This window comes from Bombina bombina, chromosome 4 (genome assembly GCF_027579735.1).
Source record: "Bombina bombina isolate aBomBom1 chromosome 4, aBomBom1.pri, whole genome shotgun sequence".
Classification (NCBI taxonomy): Eukaryota; Metazoa; Chordata; class Amphibia; order Anura; family Bombinatoridae; genus Bombina; species Bombina bombina.
The window spans coordinates 624,719,407-624,743,760 of record NC_069502.1 but is presented as its reverse complement, the minus strand read 5'-3'; the positions used below and the strand labels follow the sequence as shown (position 1 = coordinate 624,743,760).

General features: G+C 40.5%; 1 protein-coding gene across 4 annotated transcripts in view; it reads right to left on the bottom strand.

The window, feature by feature from the left end:
- Window positions 1-24,354, bottom strand: part of PHACTR2 (phosphatase and actin regulator 2) — a 435,085-nt gene that overhangs the window by 182,458 nt on the left and 228,273 nt on the right. The gene's annotated exons all lie outside the window — the stretch shown is intronic.

Sequence of the window (24,354 nt, the reverse complement as noted above, 5' to 3'; positions counted from 1 at the left end):
AGTTATAAGGGGTAAAAGTGAGCAGATGTGGGGTGTTAAGAAACAAAACTGCGGTCTATGGGGACTGTTTTAACTGTTGAATCTGGCCACCAGGAGGAGGCTAAGACACCCCAGCCAAAGGCTTAAATACTCCTCTCACTCCCCTCATCCCCCAGTCATTCTGCCGAGGAACAAGGAACAATAGAAGAAATATCAGGGTGAAAGGTTCCAGAAGAATATAAGGACGCCCCACATAAAATTACGGGTGAGGAGCTGTGGACTCTTTCCATCAGAAGAAAAGGAAATTATCAGGTAAGCATAATTTATGTTTTTCTTCTTAAATGAAAAGAGTCCACAGCTGCATTCATTACTTTTGGGAAAACAATACCCAAGCTATAGAGAACACTGAATGCCAAGATGGGAGGGTACATTAGGCGGCCCCTACTGAGGGCACCTGGCCCTAAACCTCTACCCAACGAAAAATCCCGCTTCGTCCGAAGCCGAGAATTTTTTTTTAAAGGAAAAACCCCAGTGACACTGACTCGCAGCTAGTCCAGAGCCAAACCATAGACCGCAAAACGGACTCGACTGAGCCGACAGTCCACCAAAAGATACTGTTGCCCAACAGACGGTCCCCCATCACGCATCCCTCACCATGAAGGGAAACCCAGCCGAAATCCTCAAGGGGACAAGGCAAAGGAGGACCGAGAAAACAGCAAGGTCCCTGAACACAACAAAAAAACCATCTCCGAGAGTAATGAATGCAGCTGTGGACTCTTTCCATTTAAGAAGAAAATATATGTATATGCATATATATTTATGTGTTACATATAAACACATATATATATTCATTATATATATATATATATATATATATATATATATATATATATATATAATTTTGCACTCCACTCGTAATCTAGCCCTAAATGTTTCATTTGTTATAAACATTACTGCACAACATATATTGCACAAGCATACTTCTAAGCCTAACTCAGTATGCACCTCAGGGAAAAGTTTCTACAACTAATACCAAATGAAAGGGAAATTTTTTTTGTTAGAAGTAGTAATTTGGATTTTTTTAAATTGTACACTCTATCATGAAATTTTCATTTTGACGTCCACGAACATAGAGAACACATTTTCAATGCTCCAGTTGCAGCATGTTTTACACCAGTGTTTCTCAACCGTGGTCCTCAAGCACCCCCAACAGGCCAGGTTTTTTATTATAGCTGAACTAGGCACAGGTGAATTAATCCGCTGATCAGTAACCATGGTTACTAACCTGCTCGCACCCATCAGCTGATTATTTCACCTGTGCTCTAGTTCAGCTATAATGAAAATGCACAAACAAAAATGTGATACCTGTTCTGTCGACTCAATAAACCGCTAGCTATGGTGCAGGTAAAAAGAAATTCTTTATTGGTAATCCATAGAACTTTATCAGGGTACTACTGATGCAATTAAAGTTTTTTGTATACGTATACATATACAATCTCAATATTTTATGGAATACCGCATTGATTTATTACCAACAAGGTTACATTTACACACACTGTTGTGATACAGATTCATTGTCGACAGGACTTTCTACTACAGTCTTTGTACTAAAAACAGTGTTTTAATACAACCATTATCACTCAGCAGCTTAACCCCTTGATCACTCAGCTATAATGAAAACCTGGCCTGTTGGGGGTACTTGAGGACTGCTTTACACAACTACAGTTGCACCTTTCTAATTGAGCATGTTGATGTGAGGCTGTGTACAGCTGCTTGGACATGGAAACTAATTTAAAGATGCTCCCGATTTACAGTAGTTCCTGTGCTGATGTTGCTTCTAGAGGCAGCTTGGAACTCTGTAGCGTGTGATACAACAGATGGTTGGCAATTTGTATGTTCTTTGCAAATTAGCAATCCCAGTCTTAGTTTTCATGGTCTACCACTTCATGGCTGGGCTTTTGTAGCTCCTAGATGCTGCTGCTACACAATAATATCACTTACACTTGGCCAGGGAAGATGTGCTGGATTGTATGCAGAGAGAATGTGTGTTGGGTGGCGCAAAAAATGCAAATTCCCGTGTGTAAAAAGTTATTAAATATATTCTTTAGCCTTAGAATATTTCATTCCTTACTTAAAAAACAAGATAGTCAATGTTAATGCAAATGTTTTATTTTAAGTAAATAAATGTATATATACACTGTATATTAAAAAGAGAGAGACACCGGTGTCAATACACTATAGACATTCATAAAAATATATATGTAAAAATAAGAAATAATGGTACAGTTTAAAATATATAAGTGGTTTTAAAATATGCGATAATGCAAATGTATATTCACTTGGATATTGCCACAAATTGACTTGCTGTATATTTGATACCTTTATGCATATATGTAACTAAGCTGAGTTTCATAGGAGTTTTACGTTCACCTTAAGCTTTTTAAGCATGGATTTTTTGGAGCGGTTATACTGAGTATATCTTTGTCTCTATGCAACAGTTACCTTTGTGGGGTTCATCTGGTTTCTTGCGGTTAAATATATGCCGCTGTGTTGTGATATTACCTGTTGGTTTTACTCCGTTTTTCCTCGAGTCTCCTAAGTTGGTAATATTCGATGACTCAAAAATCGTTAAGCGGTTAAATATATGCCGCTGCAAACATCTGTTTCCTTTCCCTAGTGTGGGGAATGTTACCTCGATGAGAAGGCAATGTGATGTGAAATCCTTCCATTCCAGCAAGGAAAAGATCGGTCACTGACCGAAAGAAGAAAAGAAGGATTTCACATCACATTGCCTTCTCATCGAGGTAACATTCCCCACACTAGGGAAAGGAAACAGATGTTTGCAGCGGCATATATTTAACCGCTTAACGATTTTTGAGTCATCGAATATTACCAACTTAGGAGACTCGAGGAAAAACGGAGTAAAACCAACAGGTAATATCACAACACAGCGGCATATATTTAACCGCATGAAACCAGATGAACCCCACAAAGGTAACTGTTGCATAGAGACAAAGATATACTCAGTATAACCGCTCCAAAAAATCCATGCTTAAAAAGCTTAAGGTGAACGTAAAACTCCTATGAAACTCAGCTTAGTTACATATATGCATAAAGGTATCAAATATACAGCAAGTAAATTTGTGGCAATATCCAAGTGAATATACATTTGCATTATCGCATATTTTAAAACCACTTATATATTTTAAACTGTACCATTATTTCTTATTTTTACATATATATTTTTATGAATGTCTATAGTGTATTGACACCGGTGTTTCTCTCTTTTTAATATACAGTGTATATATACATTTATTTACTTAAAATAAAACATTTGCATTAACATTGACTATCTTGTTTTTTAAGTAAGGAATTAAATATTCTAAGGCTAAAGAATATATTTAATAACTTTTTACACACGGGAAATTGCATTTTTTGCGCCACCCAACACACATTCTCTCTCCATTTTAAAAACTTTTGGGATATAAGTTTTTTTACGGGTGCAGCTAAATTTCCCCCACCGTCTCACAGTCTAACCCATATTTGCGAATCTGGATTGTATGCACCTGTTAGCAACTAGTGTGGCTAAAACACGTGAACTCAATAATATGTAGGGGTGTCTACGTACTTTTGGCCATATAGTGTATATTTTCTCAACATATTCAACTTATCTCTCTCCATCCTTGACTAACTTTTTCCCACCAGTTATTCAAATCTCTTCCTGGATGTAATAACGTCTTGTGCTGGTTAGCATTTCAGCCACAACCCAAACGCTTGAAGTAACAATTACTGTTCATAAAGCCTGCAGCAACAGTGTATGGGGGTTAATGTGCGATATGTTGGGGATACACTTTATACATTAAAATACATTTTTTCAAGTTTTGTGGCATCTTGTATGTTCTGTTGGGTTAAAGGAAATTTGTAAAAATAAATAAATAATAAATAATAATTACTAGATCTCAAACGAGCCATACAGCTCCCATGTGTTTTATTAAAACAGACATGCACATTTTTTCACAACAGTGCACAATTTGCTGGTCATTAAAATGTAGAGACTAATTAACCCCTTAATGACCGAGGACGTGCAGGGTACGTCCTCAAAAAAATGGCAGTTAACGCCTGAGGACGTACCCTGCACGTCCTCGGTGTGGAAAGCAGCTGGAAGCGATCCTGATCGCTTCCAGCTGCTTTCCGGTTATTGCAGTGATGCCTCGATATGGAGGCATCCTGCAATAACCTTACATGGCCATCCGATGCAGAGAGAGCCACTCTGTGGCCCTCTCTGCACCGGACATCGATGGCCGGTATCGTTGGTGGGTGGGAGCCGACTTGGGAGGCGGGTGGGCGGCCATCGGTGTGCTGTTTAAGGTGGAGGGGGCGGGATCGGGGGCGGAGCTGACGGGGGGCGCGCGCGGGCGCACGCACGTGCACAGGGCGGCGGGCGGGCGCGTGCACGGGGCGGGAGCGGGTGGGAGCCGCTATACTACAGAAACGTTTAAATACACATGTGGGGCAAAAGGGCACCAAAATAATCAAATAATAAACAAAGTGATTTTGGAGTGGTGGAGGGTTGGTCTTGGGTGGGGTCTTTTGTAAAAAAAAACCAACACTTTTTTCTTAACTGGGTACTGGCAGACAGCTGCCAGTACACAAGATGGCGCCCATTAAGGCAGAGGGGGAGGGTTAGACAGCTGTTTGGTGGGGATCAGTGAGGTTGGGGGCTAAGGGGGAACCCTACACAGCAGCATATGTAAATATGCTAAAAAACAAACAAACTAAAAAGCCCAAATATACCTTTTATTTTAGTACTGGCAGAGTTTCTGCCAGTACTTAAGATGGCGGGGACAATTGTGGGATTGGGGAGGGAAGAGAGCTGTTTGGGAGGGATCAGGGGGTCTGATGTTTCAGGTGGGAGGCTGAGCTCTACACTAAAGCTAAAATTAACCCTGCAAGCTCTCTACAAGCTACCTAATTAACCCCTTCACTGCTGGGCATAATTCACGTGTTGTGCGCAGTGGCATTTTGCGGCCTTCTAATTACCAAAAAGCAACACCAAAGCCATATATGTCTGCTATTTCTGAACAAAGGGGATCCCAGAGAAGCATTTACAACCATTTGTGCCATAATTGCACAAGCTGTTTGTAAATAATTTCAGTGAGAAACCTAAAGTTTGTGAAAAAGGGAACTTTCTCCTGTTAAGTGTAGTCAGTCCACGGGTCATCCATTACTTATGGAATATTTCTCTTCCTAACAGGAAACTGCAAGAGAATTACCCAGCAGAGCTTGCTATATAGCTCCTCCCCTCACCTATCATAGTCAGTCATTCTCTTGCAGCCTAACTAGTAGGAAGCTGTGAGAGATCTGTGGTGTTTTTTTAACTTAGTTTATTTCTACAATCAAAAGTTTGTTATTTTTAAATGGCACCGGAGTGTGCTGTTTATTCTCAGGCAGCATTAGAAGAAGAATCTGCCTGGGTTTCTTTCTATGGTCTTAGCAGACGTAACTAAGATCCACTGGCTGTTTCTCATCTGAGGCGTGAGGTACTTTCAGAGAAAGGGGAATAGCATGCAGGGCTCCCCTGCAACAAATGAGGTATGCGCAGTAATTTATTTTCTGAGGAATGGTATTGACTTAGAAAATACTGCTGATACCATTGTAAAGTAAGTTCAGCCTTAAATGCAGCGATAGCGACTGGTATCAGGCTAATGTGTGTGTGTGTGTGTGTGTGTGTGTGCACTGAATGTATTTTCTAAGGAATGGAATTGACTCTGAAAATACTGTAAATACTGAAATAATGTATGAGCCTTAACTGCAGTAAAAGCGACTGGTAGCAGGCTTGTAAATAATAATACATAACTTTTAAATGTATGTTTAAAACGTTTAACTGGCTTGTTAATCGTTTTTGTGAGGTACTTGGTGATAAAACTTATTAGGGCATGATTTTTACCACATGGCCATTTTTGTTTTCTGCATAGAAACAGTTTCTGAGCTTCCCCACTGTTGTAATATGAGTGGGAGGGGCCTATTTTAGCGCTTTTTTACACAGTAAAAATTCAGTCACAATCTGTCTACTTCATCCTCCATGATCCAGATCGTCTCTAGAGAGCTCAGGGGTCTTCAAAATCCATTTTGAGGGAGGTAATCAGTCACAGTAGTCCTGTGACAGTGTATTTGACTGTGAGAAAAACGTTAATTATATAATTGTTATCCGTTTTTGGGTACTAAGGTGTTAATCATCCATTTGCTGGTGGGTGCAATCCTTTGCTAACTTAATACATTTACTGTGAAAATTTGGTTGCTATAACTATTTTTGATCATTGTTATTTCAACTGTGTTAGTTTTTCTATGCTTCTTAAAGGCACAGTAACGTTTTTTATATGGCTTGTAAATTAATTTTGAAAAGTATTTCCAAGTTTGCTAGTCTCATTGCTAGTTTGTTTAAACATGTCTGACTCAGATGAATCTCTTTGTTCACTATGTTTAAAGGCCAATGTGGAGCCCAATAGAAATTTGTGCACTCAATGTATAGATGTCACTTTAAATAAAAGTCAAACTTTATATGTTAAGAAATTATCACCAGACAACGAGGGGGAAGTTATGCCGACTAACTCTCCTCACGTGTCAGTACCTTCGCCTCCCGCTCAGGAGGTGCATGATATTGTGGCGCCAAGTACATCAGGGCGGCCCATACAAATCACTTTGCAAGACATGGCTATTGTTATGACAGAAGTACTGTCTAAATTGCCAGAATTAAGAGGTAAGCGCGATCACTCTGGAGTTAGAACAGAGCGCGCTGATAATGGTAGAGCCATGTCTGATACTGCGTCACAATTTGCAGAACATGAGGACGGAGAGCTTCATTCTGTGGGTGACGGGTCTGATCCGGGTAAACTGGATTCAGAAATTTCAAATTTTAAATTTAAGCTTGAGAACCTCCGCGTATTGCTAGGGGAGGTATTAGCGGCTCTGAATGATTGTAACACAGTTGCAATTCCAGAGAAAGTATGTAGGCTGGATAAATATTTTGCGGTACCGGTGTGTACTGACGCTTTTCCTATACCTAAAAGGCTTACAGAAATTGTTAACAAGGAGTGGGATAGACCCGGTGTGCCCTTTTCACCACCTCCTATATTTAGAAAAATGTTTCCTATAGACGCCACCACACGGGACTTATGGCAGACGGTCCCTAAGGTGGAGGGAGCAGTTTCTACTTTGGCTAAGCGCACCACTATCCCGGTGGAGGATAGCTGTGCTTTTTCAGATCCAATGGATAAAAAGTTAGAGGGTAACCTTAAGAAAATGTTTGTTCAACAAGGTTTTATATTACAACCCCTTGCATGCATTGCGCCTGTTACTGCTGCGGCGGCATTCTGGTTTGAGTCTCTGGAAGAGACCATTCGCACAGCTCCATTGGATGAAATTATGAACAAGCTTAAAACCCTTAAGCTAGCTAACTCATTTGTTTCTGATGCCGTCGTACACTTAACCAAACTTACGGCTAAGAACTCCGGATTCGCCATTCAAGCGCGCAGAGCGCTGTGGCTTAAATCCTGGTCAGCTGACGTGACTTCTAAATCCAAATTGCTTAATATTCCTTTCAAAGGGCAGACCTTATTCGGGCCCGGCTTGAAAGAAATTATTGCTGACATTACGGGAGGTAAGGGCCATGCTCTACCTCAGGACAGGTCCAAATCAAAGGCCAAACAGTCTAATTTTCGTGCCTTTCGTAACTGCAAGGCACGAGCAGCATCAACTTCCTCCGCTCCAAAACAGGAAGGAGCTGTTGCTCGTTACAGGCAGGGCTGGAAAGTTAACCAGTCCTGGAACAGGGGCAAGCAGGACAAGAAACCTGCTGCTGCCCCCAAGACAGCATGAAGAGAGGGCCCCCTATCCGGAAACGGATCTAGTGGGGGGCAGACTTTCTATCTTCGCCCAGGCTTGGGCAAGAGATGTCCAGGATCCCTGGGCGTTGGAGATCATATCTCAGGGATATCTCCTGGACTTCAAAACTTCTCCTCCACGGGGAAGATTTCATCTTTCAAGGTTATCAGCAAACCAAACAAAGAAAGAGGCGTTTCTACGCTGTGTACAAGACCTCTTACTAATGGGGGTAATCCACCCAGTTCCGCGGACGGAACACGGGCAGGGATTCTATTCAAATCTATTTGTGGTTCCCAAAAAAGAGGGAACCTTCAGACCAATCTTGGACTTAAAAATCCTAAACAAATTTCTAAGAGTTCCATCATTCAAAATGGAAACTATTCGAACCATCCTTCCCATGATCCAAGAGGGTCAGTACATGACCACGGTGGACTTAAAGGATGTTTACCTTCACATACCGATTCACAAGGACCATTACCGGTATCTGAGATTTGCCTTCCTAGACAGGCATTACCAGTTTGTAGCTCTTCCCTTCGGATTAGCTACGGCCCCAAGAATCTTTACAAAAATTCTAGGATCACTTCTGGCGGTACTAAGACCGCGAGGCATAGCGGTGACTCCGTACCTAGACGACATTCTGATACAAGCGTCAAGTTTTCAAACTGCCAAGTCTCATACAGAGATAGTTCTGGCATTTCTGAGGTCGCATGGGTGGAAGGTGAACGTGGAAAAGAGTTCTCTATTACCACTTACAAGAGTTCCCTTTCTAGGGACACTTATAGATTCTGTAGAGATGAAAATTTACCTGACAGAGGCCAGGTTATTAAAACTTCTAAATGCTTGCCGTGTCCTTCACTCCATTCCACACCCGTCAGTAGCTCAGTGCATGGAAGTAATCGGCTTAATGGTAGCGGCAATGGACATAGTACCATTTGCGCGCCTGCATCTCAGACCGCTGCAATTGTGCATGCTAAGTCAGTGGAACGGGGATTACTCAGATTTGTCCCCCCTACTAAATCTGGATCAAAGGACCAGAGATTCTCTTCTATGGTGGCTCTCTCGACCACATCTGTCCAAGGGGATGACCTTTCGCAGGCCAGATTGGACGATTGTAACAACAGACGCCAGCCTTCTAGGCTGGGGAGCAGTCTGGAATTCCCTGAAAGCTCAGGGATTATGGACTCAGGAGGAGAAACTCCTCCCAATAAATATTCTGGAGTTAAGAGCAATATTCAATGCTCTCCTAGCTTGGCCTCAGTTAGCAACTCTGAGGTTCATCAGATTTCAGTCGGACAACATCACGACTGTGGCTTACATCAACCATCAAGGGGGAACCAGAAGTTCCCTAGTGATGTTGGAAGTCTCAAAGATAATTCGCTGGGCAGAGTCTCACTCTTGCCACCTGTCAGCGATCTACATCCCAGGCGTGGAGAACTGGGAGGCGGATTTTCTAAGTCGCCAGACTTTTCATCCGGGAGAGTGGGAGCTCCATCCGGAGGTCTTTGCTCAACCGATACCTTAATACAGGCTAGGAAGCCTGTTACCAGAAAAATTTACCATAAAATATGGCGTACATATTTAGGTTGGTGCGAATCCAAGAGTTACTCATGGAGTAAGGTTAGGATTCCTAGGATATTGTCCTTTCTACAAGAGGGTTTAGAAAAGGGCTTATCTACTAGTTCGTTAAAGGGACAGATTTCTGCTCTGTCTATTCTTCTACACAAACGTCTGGCTGAAGTTCCAGACGTTCAGGCTTTCTGTCAGGCTTTAACTAGGATTAAGCCTGTATTTAAGTCTGTTGCTCCGCCGTGGAGCTTAAACTTAGTTCTTAATGTTCTTCAAGGCGTTCCATTTGAACCCCTTCATTCCATTGATATCAAGTTGTTATCTTGGAAAGTTCTGTTTTTGATGGCTATTTCCTCGGCTCGAAGAGTCTCTGAGTTATCTGCCTTACATTGTGATTCTCCTTATCTGATTTTTCATTCAGACAAGGTAGTCCTGCGTACTAAACCTGGGTTCTTACCTAAGGTAGTTACTAACAGGAATATCAATCAAGAGATTGTTGTTCCATCTCTGTGTCCTAACCCTTCTTCAAAGAAGGAACGACTTTTGCATAATCTGGACGTGGTCCGTGCCCTGAAATTCTATTTGCAGGCAACTAGGGATTTTCGTCAAACTTCTTCCCTGTTTGTCATTTACTCTGGACAGAGGAGAGGTCAAAAGGCTTCGGCTACCTCTCTCTCTTTTTGGCTTCGTAGTATAATACGCTTAGCCTATGAGACTGCTGGACAGCAGCCTCCTGAAAGGATTACAGCTCATTCTACTAGAGCTGTGGCTTCCACCTGGGCCTTTAAAAATGAGGCCTCTGTTGAACAGATTTGCAAGGCTGCGACTTGGTCTTCGCTTCACACTTTTTCAAAATTTTACAAATTTGACACTTTTGCTTCGTCGGAGGCTATTTTTGGGAGAAAGGTACTTCAGGCAGTGGTTCCTTCTGTTTAATGTTCCTGCCTTGTCCCTCCCTTCATCCGTGTACTTTAGCTTTGGTATTGGTATTCCATAAGTAATGGATGACCCGTGGACTGACTACACTTAACAGGAGAAAACATAATTTATGCTTACCTGATAAATTCCTTTCTCCTGTAGTGTAGTCAGTCCACGGCCCGCCCTGTTTTTACGGCAGGTCTAAATTTTAATTAAACTCCAGTCACCACTGTACCCTATGGTTCCTCCTTTCTCGTCTGCTTTGGTCGAATGACTGACTATGATAGGTGAGGGGAGGAGCTATATAGCAAGCTCTGCTGGGTAATTCTCTTGCAGTTTCCTGTTAGGAAGAGAAATATTCCATAAGTAATGGATGACCCGTGGACTGACTACACTACAGGAGAAAGGAATTTATCAGGTAAGCATAAATTATGTTTTTTTTTTTATTTGATCGCATTTGGCGGTGAAATGGTGGCATGAAATATACTAAAATGGGCCTAGATCAATACTTTGGGTTGTCTACTACACTACACTAAAGCTAAAATTAACCCTACAAGCTCCATACAAGCTCCCTAATTAACCCCTGCACTGCTGGGCATAATACACGTGTGGTGCGCAGCGGCATTTTGCGGCCTTCTAATTACCAAAAAGCAATGCCAAAGCCATATATGTCTGCTATTTATGAACAAAGGGGATCCCAGAGAAGATTTTTCAACCATTTATGCCATAATTGCACAAGCTGTTTGTAAATAATTTCAGTGAGAAACCAAAAGTTTGTGAAAAAGTGAACGTTTTTTTGTATTTGATCGCATTTGGCGGTAAAATGGTGGCATGAAATATACCAAAATGGGCCTAGATCAATACTTTGGGATGTCTACTAAAAAAATTATATACATGTCAATTGATATTCAGGGATTCCTGAAAGATATCAGTGTCCCAATGTAACTAGCGCTAATTTTGAAAAAAAATGGTTTGGAAATAGCAAAGTGCTACTTATATTTATGGCCCTATAACTTGCAAAAAAAGCAAAGAACAAGTAAACATTCGGTATTTCTAAACTCTGGACAAAATTTAGAAACTATTTAGCATAGGTGTTTTTTGGTGGTTGTAGATGTGCAACAGATTTTGGGGGTCAAAGTTAGAAAAAGTGTGTTTTTTTTCCATTTTTTTCCTCATATTTTATAATTTTTTTATAGTAAATTATAAGATATGATGAAAATAATGGTATCTTTAGAAAGTCCATTTAATGACGAGAAAAACGGTATATAATATGTGGGGGTACAGCAAATGAGTAAGAGAAAAATTACAGCTAAACGCAAACACCGCAGAAATGTAAAAATAGCCTTGGTCCCAAACGGACAGAAAATGGAAAAGTGCTGTGGTCATTAACCCCTTAATGACCAAGGACGTACGCCACACGTCCTCAAAAAAAAGACAGTTAATGACCGAGGACGTGTGGTGTACGTCCTTGGTCTGGAAAGCAGCTGGAAGCGATCCTGCACGCTTCCAGCTGCTTTCCGGTTATTGCAGTGATGCCTCGATATCGAGGCATCCTGCAATAACCCCCCTTGGCCATCCGATGCAGAGAGAGCCACTCTGTGGCCCTCTCTGCACCGGACATCGGTGGCCGGTATCGTTGGTGGGTGGGAGCAAGTCTGGGAGGCGGGTGGTCGGCCATCGATGTGCCGAATGGAGTGGAGGGGGGCGGGATCGGGGGCGGGAGGGGCGGGAGCGCGCACGGGAGCGCGCGCGTGCACGGGGGGCGGCGGGCGGGCGCGTGCACGGGGCGGGAGCGGGAGGGAACCGCTGCACTACAGAAAAATAAACTGGGAGAAGTAAAAGAAATAAAGTTTTTAAAGCTGTTAATAAACAGCTAAGGGACATGGAAGGGGTGGGGGGTTGATCTTGGGGGGGGGGGGAAGCTACACTACAGAAAAGATCATTTAAAAAAATAAAAAGGCACATTTTTTTGACTACACTGGGTACTGGCAGACAGCTGCCAGTACCCAAGATGGCGCCCATTAAGGCAGAGGGGGAGGGTTAGAGAGCTGTTTGGTGGGGGATCAGTGAGGCTGGGAGCTAAGGGGGGATCCTACACAGCAGCATATGTAAATATGCTAAAAAAAAACACAAATAAAGCCCAAATATAGCTTTTATTTTAGTACTGGCAGAGTTTCTGCCAGTACTTAAGATGGCGGGGACAATTGTGGGGTGGGGGAGGGAAGAGAGCTGTTTGGGAGGGATCAGGGGGTCTCATGTTTCAGGTGGGAGGCTGAGCTCTACACTAAAGCTAAAATTAACCCTGCAAGCTCCCTACAAGCTACATAATTAACCCCTTCACTGCTAGCCATAATACACGTGTGAAATGCAGCGGCATTTGGCGGCCTTCTAATTACCAAAAAGCAACGCCAAAGTCATATATGTCTGCTATTTCTGAACAAAGGGGATCCCAGAGAAGCATTTACAACCATTTGTGCCATAATTGCACAAGCTGTTTGTAAATGATTTCAGTGAGAAACCTAAAATTGTGAAAAATTTAACGTTTTTTTTAATTTGATCGCATTTGGCGGTGAAATGGTGGCATGAAATATACCAAAATTGGCCTAGATCAATACTAGGGGTTGTCTACTACACTACACTAAAGCTAAAATTATCCCTAAAGGCTCCCTACATGCTCCATAATTAACCCCTTCACTGCTGGGCATAATACACGTGTACTGCGCAGTGGCATTTAGCAGCCTTCTAATTACTAAAAAGCAACGCCAAAGCCATATATGTCTGCTATTTCTGAACAAAGGGGATCCCAGAGAAGAATTTACAACCATTTAAGCCATAATTACACAAGCTGTTTGTAAATAATTTCAGTGAGAAACCAAAAGTTTGTGAAAAAAATTGTAAAAAAGTGAACGTTTTTTTGTATTTAATCGCATTTGGCGGTGAAATGGTGGCATGAAATATACCAAAATGGGCCTAGATGAATACTTTGGGATGTCTACTAAAAAAAAATATATACATGTCAATGGATATTCAGAGATTCCTGAAAGATATTAGTGTTCTAATGTAACTAGCGCTAATTTTGAAAAATAATGGTTTGGAAATAGCAAAGTGCTAATTGTATTTATGGCCCTATAACTTACAAAAAAAGCAAAGAACATGTAAACATTGGGTATTTCTAAACTCAGGACAAAATTTAGAAACTATTTAGCATGGGTGTTTTTTGGTAGTTGTAGATGTGTAACAGATTTTGGGGGTCATAGTTAGAAAAAGTGTTTTTTTTTCAATTTTTTCCTCATATTTTATATTTTTTTTTATAGTAAATGATAAGATATGATGAAAATAATGGTATCTTTAGAAAGTCCATTTAATGGCGAGAAAAACGGTATATAATATGTGTGGGTACAGTAAATGAGTAAGAGGAAAATTACAGCTAAACACAAACACCGCAGAAATGTAAAAATAGCCTTGGTCCCAAACGGACAGAAAATGGAAAAGTGCTGTGGTCATTAAGGGGTTAAGGGGTTAAAGGGTCATGAAACCCAAAATATTTCTTTCATGATTCAGATAGAGAATACAATTTTAAACAACATTCCAATTTATTTCTATTATCTAATTTGCTTCATTCTTTAGATATCCCTTGTTGAAGAAATAGCAATGCACATGGGTGAGCCAATAACAAGAGGCATCTATGTGCAGCCACCAATCAGCAGATACTGAGCATATCTAGATATGCTTTTCAACCAAGTATATCACAAGAATGAAGCAAATGAGATAACAGAAGTAAATTAGAAAACTGTTTAAAATAGCATGCTCTTTCTAAATCATGAAAGAAAGTTTTTCGCTAGAATGTCCCTTTAAGGCTGCTCACTATGAAGAACCAGGAAAGGAGTTACTGACCACAGCTGCTTTAACACTACTACCTAGGTCACATTAGTATCAATCAAGGAAAAAACTAAAATTTATGCTTACCTGATAAATTGATTTCTTCTATGGTAAGACGAGTCCACGGATTCATCCTTTACTTGTGGGATATTATCCTTCCCTACAGGAAGTGGCAAAGAGCACCACAGCAGAGCTGTCTATATAGCTCCTCCGTTAGCACCACCCCCCAGTCATTCGACCGAAGGTACTGGAAGAAAAAAGAGAAACTACAAGGTGCAGAGGTAACTGAAGTTTAAATCAAAAAAATATAATCTGTCTTAAAATGACAGGGCGGGCCGTGGACTCGTCTTACCATAGAAGAAATCAATTTATCAGGTAAGCATAAATTTAGTTTTCTTCTATAAAGGTAAGACGAGTCCACGGATTCATCCTTTACTTGTGGGATACAACACCAAAGCTACAGGACACGGATGAACGGGAGGGACAAGACAGATGGTTAAACAGAAGGCACCACTGCTTGAATAACTTTTCTCCCAAAAACAGCCTCCGAAGAAGCAAAAGGTATCAAATTTGTAAAATTTCGAAAAGGTATGAAGCGAAGACCAAGTCGCAGCCTTACAAATCTGTTCAACAGAAGCATCATTTTTAAAAGCCCATGTGGAAGCCACCGCTCTAGTAGAGTGAGCTGTAATTCTTTCAGGAGGCTGCTGTCCAGCAGTCTCGTATGCCAAAAGGATGATGCTTTTTAGCCAAAAGGCAAGAGAGGTAGCCGTAGCTTTTTGACCTCTACGTTTTCCAGAATAGACAACAAACAAAGAAGATGTTTGATGAAAATCTTTGGTCGCTTGCAAGCAAAACTTTAAAGAACGAACCACGTCCAAGTTGTCCAATAGATGCTCCTTCTTAGAGGAAGGATTAGGACACAGAGAAGGAACAACAATTTCCTGATTAATATTCTTATTAGAAACAACCTTAGGAAGGAATCCAGGTTTGGTATGCAGAACCACCTTATCAGCATGGAAAACAAGATAAGGCGAGTCGCATTGCAATGCAGATAGTTCAGAAACTCTTTGAGCCGAAGAGATAGCAACTAAAAACAGAACTTTCCAAGATAGAAGCTTAATATCTATGGAATGCATAGGTTCAAACGGAACCCCTTGAAGAACTTTAAGAACTAAATTCAAACTCCATGGCGGAGCAACAGGTTTAAACACAGGCTTGATTCTAACTAAAGCCTGACAGAACGACTGAACGTCTGGAACATCTGCCAGAAGTTTGTGCAGTAAAATTGATAAAGCAGATATCTGTCCCTTTAAGGAACTAGCTGATAGCCCCTTCTCCAATCCTTCTTGGAGAAAGGACAAAATCCTAGGAATCCTGATCTTACTCCATGAGTAGCCTTTGGATTCGCACCAATAGATATTTACGCCATATCTTATGATAAATTTTCCTGGTGACAGGCTTTCGAGCCTGAATCAAGGTATCTATGACCTCCGTCAGAAAAATTTTCATGTCCACCGACTCTATCAGAGTTCCCAGGAATGGAACTCTTGTGAGAGGGATAAGTGAACTCTTTTTTACATTCACCTTCCACCCGTGAGATCTTAGAAAAGCCAACACGATGTCCGTGTGAGACTTGGCTAGTTGGTAAGTTGATGCCTGGATTAAGATATCGTCCAGATAAGGCGCCACAGCTATGCCCCGCGGCCTTAGAACCGCCAGAAGGGACCCTAGCACCTTTGTGAAAATTCTGGGAGCCGTGGCCAACCCGAAGGGAAGAGCCACAAACTGGTAATGCTTGTCCAGAAAGGTGAACCTGAGGAACTGGCGATGATCTTTGTGGATAGGAATGTGTAGATACGCATCCTTTAAGTCCACGGTGGTCATATATTGACCCTCCTGGATCATTGGCAAAATAGTCCGAATGGTCTCCATCTTGAAGGATGGGACTCTGAGGAATTTGTTTAGGATCTTGAGATCCAAAATTGGTCTGAAAGTTCCCTCTTTTTTGGGAACCACAAACAGATTGGAGTAGAACCCTTGCCCCTGTTCTGTTTCCGGAACTGGGCAGATCACTCCCATGGAATATAGGTCTTCTACACAGCGTAAGAACGCCTCTCTTATTGTCTGGTTTACAGACAACTGGGAGAGAATCTTTGAAATCTAGAAGATAGCCCTGGGTTACTATTTCTAAAGCCCAGGAGTCCTGAACGTCTCTTGCCCAAGCCTGAGCGAAGAGATAAAGTCTGCCCCCTACTAGATCCGGTCCCGGATCAGGGGCAACCCCTTCATGCTGTCTTGGTGACAGCAGCGGGCTTCTTGGCCTGTTTACCCTTGTTCCAAGTCTGGTTAGGTCTCCAGACTGACTTGGATTGAGCAAGATTCCCCTCTTGCATTGCGACAGGGGAAGAGGGACCACCTTTGAAGTTTCGAAAGGAACTAAAATTATTTTGTTTGGTCCTCATCTTATTCGTCTTATCCTGAGGAAGGGCATGGCCTTTCCCTCCAGTGATGTCTGAAATGATCTCTTTCAGTTCAGGCCCGAATAGGGTCTTACCCTTGAAAGGGATGGCTAAAAGCTTAGCTTTTGACGACACATCAGCAGACCAGGACTTAAGCCATAACGCTCTACACGCTAAAAGGCAAAACCTGAATTCTTTGCCGCTAATTTAGCCAATTGAAAAGCGGCATCTGTAATGAAAGAATTAGCTAGCTTGAGAGCTAATGGAGTCTCAACCTGAAGAGCCTCTTCCACAGCCTCGAACCAAAAGGACGCTGCAGTAGTTACAGGAACAATGCACGCTATAGGTTGGAGAAGAAAACCTTGATGAACAAATATTTTCTTCAGGAGACCCTCTAATTTTTTATCCATAGGATCTTTGAAAGCACAACTGTCCTCAATAGGTATAGTTGTATGCTTAGCCAGGGTAGAAATATCTCCCTCCACCTTAGGGACCGTCTGCCACGAGTCCCGCACGGCGTCCGATATGGGAAACATTTTCTTAAAAGTAGGAGGGGGAGCGAACGGAAAACCTGGTCTATCCCACTCCTTAGTAACAATGTCTGAAATCCTCTTAGGGACCGGAAAAACATCAGTGTAGACAGGAACCTCTAGGAATTTGTTCATTTTACACAATTTCTCTGGAATTACAATAGGGTCACAGTCATCCAGAGTCGCTAAAACCTCCCTGAGCAATAAGCTGAGGTGTTCTAGTTTAAATTTAAAAGCCGTCATATCTGAATCTGTCTGAGGGTCAGAAATCTCTCCCTCAGCCAGCAAATCCCTCACTTCAGAATATTGTGAGGGTACATTGAATCGAGCTAATAAAGCTTCAGAGGGCTCAGCGTTTGTTCTCACACCAGACCTGCTGAGCTTCCCCTGCAACCCAGGCAGCTTAGATAAAACCTCTGTGAGGGTGGTATTCATAACTGCGGCCATATCTTGCAGGGTGAAAGAATTAGACGCACTAGAAGTACTTGGCATCGCTTGTGCGGGCGTTAACGGTTGTGACACTTGGAGAGAATTAGATGGCATAATCTGATTCTCTTCTTACTGAGAATCATCCTGCGACATACTTTTAGTAGCTAAAATATGATCTTTACAATTTATTGACCTTTCAGTGCATGAGGGACACATTCTAAGTGAAGGTTCCACAATGGCTTCTAAACATATTGAACATTGACTTTCCTCAATGTCAGACATGTTGAACAGGCTAGTAATGACTACAAACAAGCATGAAAACACTTTATTTAGTGAAAAAAATAACAATCTTAAAAAACAGTATTACTCCTTTAACAGAAAAAAGCATACAAGTTCTGCAAAACAGCCTAAACATGCACCACATTTTTCAAAATTTTGAATGTAGACACACTATAGGTAGTTAAGATTGCACCACCAACATTTTTAACAATTAACCCCTTAATTTCCAAACCGGATCGAAAATAGGCCCAGATCCGGAAAAAAAACCTCAGCACCTTGCCACAGCCCTGCTGTGGCCCCTACCTGCCCTCAGGGATCTAAAGTGTGGGGTAAAAGCTTCGATTTGGCCCAAAACATACACCAGGGCCCTCAGGAGTTAGAGATTGCTGCTTGCTGACAAAACTAACTGCGCATCTGAGGCGCAAAAATAGGCCCCGCCCATCTCACTCAATGTTTCCTCAGCCTTAAAGAACCGCACCAGAGCGGTTATAACTAGCCATGTGGGTTCTAAGACCCAAAAGTTAAGCCATGTGTGCCCTAATAAAGTTGCCCAAAACGTTTATTGCCCACAAAAACGTTAAAGCACTCCAATCCAAAAAACATTTGCCATTCAGTGTTAACCGTATATGAAATTGGCCCCATATGCAAGCTAAGTAATGCCCTTCTTTTAGCTCTAGGATTACTGCTTACCCTTACCCTCCTGGGTATAATGTCAGCCTTTCTGAAATACACAGTCTCTCCAGAAAAAATATGACTTTACATACCTCATTGCTGCATAGCATGAAACCGTTCCTCACACTGAAGTTTCCTGTACTCCTCAGCCTCTGTGGGAACAGCAATGGACCTTAGTTACAAATGCTAAGATCATCATCCTCCAGGCAGCAGTCTTCATCCATCTGCTGCCTGAGAGTAAATAGTACAAACCGGTAGCATTTAAAATAACAAACTCTTGCTTGAAGAAATTAAAAACTTATATTTTATCACCTCTTTCACTTTACCCTTCCTAGTACTTAGAGTAGGCAAAGAGAATGACTGGGGGTGGAGCTAAGGGAGGAGCTATATAGACAGCTCTGCTGTGGTGCTCTTTGCCACTTCCTGTAGGGAAGGATAATATCCCACAAGTAAAGGATGAATCCGTGGACTCGTCTTACCTTTATAGAAGAAATAAAAGCACCCAAGTAGTTAAAAATAAGAGTATAAGTGTCAGAATAAAATCTCGAAATAGCTTTATTGTGTAGGCACAATAAACATCTGCACTTACCAAATATAATATGAAAAAAAACTCAATATTGTCCTCCCCTTGGGTCCTGCATTTCTAGATGCGCCGGTGTCAATGTCTTCTACGTCTAGCACTCATCCCTTTTCTTACTGTTCTGGTTTCTGAGGTTATATGTAAGAATGTTTATCTACCATATGTTGGTCTCCACAATACATGTTCCTTCATTAGCTTCAAACAGGATTCACAGTCAACATTTAAAACTGGTTCCAGCACCTATTTCCATTTTTCTGATATTTATAAAAAATCTAAATAATTGCCTGTTTGTTCACAAGTTCATAAATCTATAACAAGCCATCTATTATAAGTGCAGGTTGCCCTCAGTTTACGCCGGGGTTAGGTTCCAGGAGGAATGGTTGTAAATCGAAACCGTTATAAATTGAAACCCAGTTTATAATGTAAGTCAATGGGAAGTGAATGAGTTAGGTTCCAGGCCCCTCTCAAAATTGTCATAAATAACACCTAAAACATTATTTTTAAAGCTTTGAAATGAAGGCTTTAAATGCTAAACAGCATTATAAACCTAATATAGATTGTATCATCATCATCAAACTAAGTTTAATGAACAAAAACCATTTGCTAAACATCACCTAATAAAATAATTACACAACAGACTGCATCATCATCAAACGAAGTTTAATGAACAAAAACTTTTCTTACTTGCATTTTTCTGCAATCAGTTGTCTGCATTGTTAGCATGTTAGATAATATTGGGTCTGCACCTATTCTATGCATTTCAATCTGCAGTGATTAATAGGCAGTTAGGCACCCTCACCTGAAGCTGCTGGACAGGAAGATAATAGGGAAGTGCCTGCTAAATTTTGCTCAATAGATCTGGTCTGATCTGTATACACAGATCAATTTAAGGCTGTTAAGGTGCATAACTTTGCTTCAAAACAAGCAGACAGCTCCACCTACTGGCTATTTTAATTAGTGCATTGCTTTCCAAAGCTTTTCAATAGCAGTCACATAACTGAAAAAAAGGTTGTTATTCTGAAACGGCGCAAATTGAACTGGCGTAAACCGAGGGCCACCTGTATATCATTTATACACATAAGTAATCAGATATATTGTAGTTTTAATTAGAACGTGATGTCTGAATAATTATACCTGATGTTGATAAATAAAAATTATGTATAAAAAAAAACAAAAAAACACAAGTTTGTAAAACATTAGGTTTCTATCTCTGTTATAAACGTACATATGGGGGTATTACATGGTCTGCCACTCTATTCTTCCAAGGTTCAATCTCTCTCCATCCCAAAGTATGTTTGTACCAGTGTATAACATTTGTCCAAAAGGCTCTCCTGCTTAGTCAATTTCTGTAATCACAGCTTTTAAGAATGATGCTCAGTAATTAGATATTGAAAACATAAAACCATTTAAAGGGAGATAATGTAGAAAACAAAATTAACTGCTCACTCTCATATGTGTGATGAGCATTATTCACTACATAGCAAAAACACTGCAGGCAAAATAAATGTTGTAAAAGCCTTTAAAACCATAATTTTAATAGAAACATATACATTGTTTTGCAGTCTCATGACACAAAAAAACATATTGAAAGCCATTTTATCTAACTTCCTTTACTGTGGCCAAATAGGGACAGGTATAAAGAAGCTGTTGCCCATATCAACTGATCATGTGGTTGACAGTACGTTGCAAAGTTTTTATTTTCTTTCTGCATAATAAAATATTTTAGGGGAAACAATTTTGAGTTTGATGTCCCTTTAACTTAATGGTAATCATACTATTAGGTGGTGGCTTGTCAAAATCTAAAGTGTTTTGTCAATACAGGCAGTCCCCGGGTTACGAACATCCGACTTACGTACAACTCGCACTTACGAACGGAGCCGTTTCCTGTTGTGAATCACATGTTTGAGCCTCTAGTATTATCGCCTGTAAATCAAGCCCCACAAGCAAAGTGAATTTTAAAAGATAAAGGTAGAATAATGGACCATGTGAAAGGCTACACCCGAATGAATGCTACAATTATTACTAAGCAACGCAGTGGTTTAGTTATCCAGATGGAAAGGCTGCTGACAATTTGGATAGAAGACCAAAATCAGCATAATATACATATCAGTCTTTCTTTAGTGCAAGAAAAGGCTCGAAGCATTTTTAATGATTTAAAAGCTACAGGTACACCTCATACAGCAATTGAAGGTGTTTGCAATGAAGAATTTGTTGCAAGTAGGGGTTGGTTTAATCGCTTTAAAAAAACAGCAAATTTGCATAATATTAAAGTTCAAGGCAAAGCAGCGAGTGCCGATGCAAGTGCTGCAAGTGATTTTAACAAGATATTGGCAGATATTATTGACGATGGAAACTATTTGCCAGAACAAATCTTTAAATGTAGACGAAACTGGATTGTTTTGGAAAAAAATGCCTGAGAGGACATACATTTCAAAAGAGGAAAAAAGTGCACCAGGGCATAAGGTATCAAAGGACAGGCTGACTTTATTAGTTGAGGGTAATGCATCAGGGGATTTAAAGCTCAAGCCTTTGCTAGTGCATCGCTCCCTAAATCCGAGGGCACTATGTAATGTCACCAAGGCATTTCTTCCTGTTATTTGGAGGGCAAATTCAAAGGCTTGGGTTACATTGGCACTCTTTGAAGAATGGTTTTTGAACCATTTTATCCCTGCTGTTGAACGTTATTGCTTAGCCAAAAACATTCCTTTTAACATTCCCCTTCTCCTTGACAATGCCCCTGGATATCCAACCACTTTAGATGACATGCACCCCAGTGTAAAGGTGGTATTTCTGCCCCCCAACACTACATCACTTATTCAGCCAATGGATCAGGGAGTCATAGCCTCCTTTAAGGCCTATTATTTACAGAGAACATTCTCACAAGCTGTCAGGGCTACCCAAAATGATGAGATGACCTTAAGGGATTTCTGGAGAAATTATAACATTTATGATGCCATCAAAAATATTGCTGATGCTTGGAATGAAGTGAAAGAGACAAATATGACAGGAGTTTGGAACAAATTGTGCCCCCAATTGACACAAGAATTTCTGGGTTTTACAGATGATGAAATCGCCGAAACCAGGCAAACTGTGGTTGCTATGGGTAATCAACTGCAGTTAAACATCACTGAAAAATGATGTCATTGAGGTTCTCGACTCCCATAGCCAGGAACTAACCAATGAAGACCTAATGGAACTAGAGCAGGAGATAGAACTGAGGGAAGAAACCCAGGACATAGAAACTCCACAATTGAAAAAGTTTCTTACAAAAGAGTTAGCTGATGCTTTTCGTCTTATTGAAGCAGGAATGGCAAAGTTAGAGGAGCAAGATTCTGATACAGAGAGGTTTGCTAAAGTTTACCGTACAGTTACTGAAGGTCTGAAATGCTACAGGGCTATTTATGATGAGAAAAAGAAAAGCTCTATACAAACCTCCCTTGATGCCTACTTCAATAAATGAACTCCAGTTGCAAAAATCAAACTCTCCAACAAGTCCATCATCCTCTACCAAGATTTTTTAAGGTTGTACTGCAATATTTGAAAATGTTTGTTTAAGGTTGTACTGTACTGTACAATACCTGTATTTGAAAATGTTTAAGCATTTACATGCACAGTTAAAAATAAATAATATATTAAGACAAACATCTGTCCAAGTTGCATTTGTTGCATTTCCTGAGTAGAACGCCATTCAATTTAGTTCTGGTGAGTATGGTATGGGGTTAGAGCCACTTGAGGTTTCACTGCTGTCTGTATCCTCATTAGAAAGATTGTTTGGCTAAAGTTTCACCTAAAAAAGTGCCTGTTCTGACTTACATACAGATTCAACTTAAGAACAAACCTACAGTCCCTATCTTGTACGTAACCCGGGGACTGCCTGTAGAGAGTATTTTATTTATTTAATATTAAAGGGACATTAAACTGCTGGATAGCTCAACATACTTTTTGTTTTTCCTGCTGTACCTGCAGCCGTTCTCTTATTTTTACCCAATTCCAAAGCCATTTGGTAAATTTCTTCATCTTTAAACTGTGAGTCGCCATCTTGGTACGGCTGTATTGTTAAATCCTGTGACAGAAGCAGTGCACTTTCACAGATCAATGATGCTACTGGCTTTTTGACAACTGTACCTTGGACTTTGGGTTAGCTCACACAATAGAAAGAGGAAGCTTTAATTTTTTTATTTATTTTTTTACATAGTTTAAAAGTTGTATAACAAAATTTTTAAGGAATAATATAAAGCAATGCAGCCACTGCAAAAGCATACATACAAGTGTGCTTGTTAAACTAAAGTGCACAATATGGCTTGTCCAGAAGACGACATTATCACTGATCTGTGAATGCGCACCACTTCTGTCACAAGGTGCAAGGATTCTTAAGCTCCAAGATGGCGGCGCTCAGTGTGAAGATGTGGAGCTTAACTAAACAGCATTTGTTAAAGGGACAGTCTACACCAAAATTTTTCTTATTTAAAAAGATAGATAATCCCTTTATTACACATTCCCCATTTTTGCATAACCAACACAGTTATATTAATATACTTTTTACCTCTGTGATTACCTTGTATCTAAGCCTTTGCAGACAGCCTCCTTATCTAAGTGCCTTTGACAGACATGCAGTGTAGTCAATCAGTGAAGACTCTTAAATAATTTCACGGGAGTGAGCACAATGTTATCTATATGACACACGTGAACTAGCACAGTCTAACTGTGAAAAACTTTCAAAATGCTCTGAGCTAGGAGGCGGTTTTCAACTGTTTAGAAATCAGTTTGAGCCTAGCTAGATTTAGCTTTTCAAAAATACCACCAAGGGAACAAAGCAAATTTGATGATAAAAGTAAATTGGAAAGTTGTTTAAAATTGCATGCCCTATCTGAATCATGAAAGTTTAGTTTTGACTTTACTGTCCCTTTAAGTATTAAAATAAGAGAACAAACAGTTTTGAATACTTTTTAATAAACAGTTGGATTAGGAGAACTTGCTCTGTGTAACAGATATTTGGCTCTTAAAAAATATTTCTCATCTGCATAGCAACACTTATTCTTCAGATACACCAAACACACACGTGTTATACCCAAGAACAGTGTTTTGTAGAATACTATTATAAAAATGTATTTTTATTACAAGCTATGTTATAATTATTTCTGTTTTCCAAATGCAACAGCTAATGGGGTAAGCCATGTCT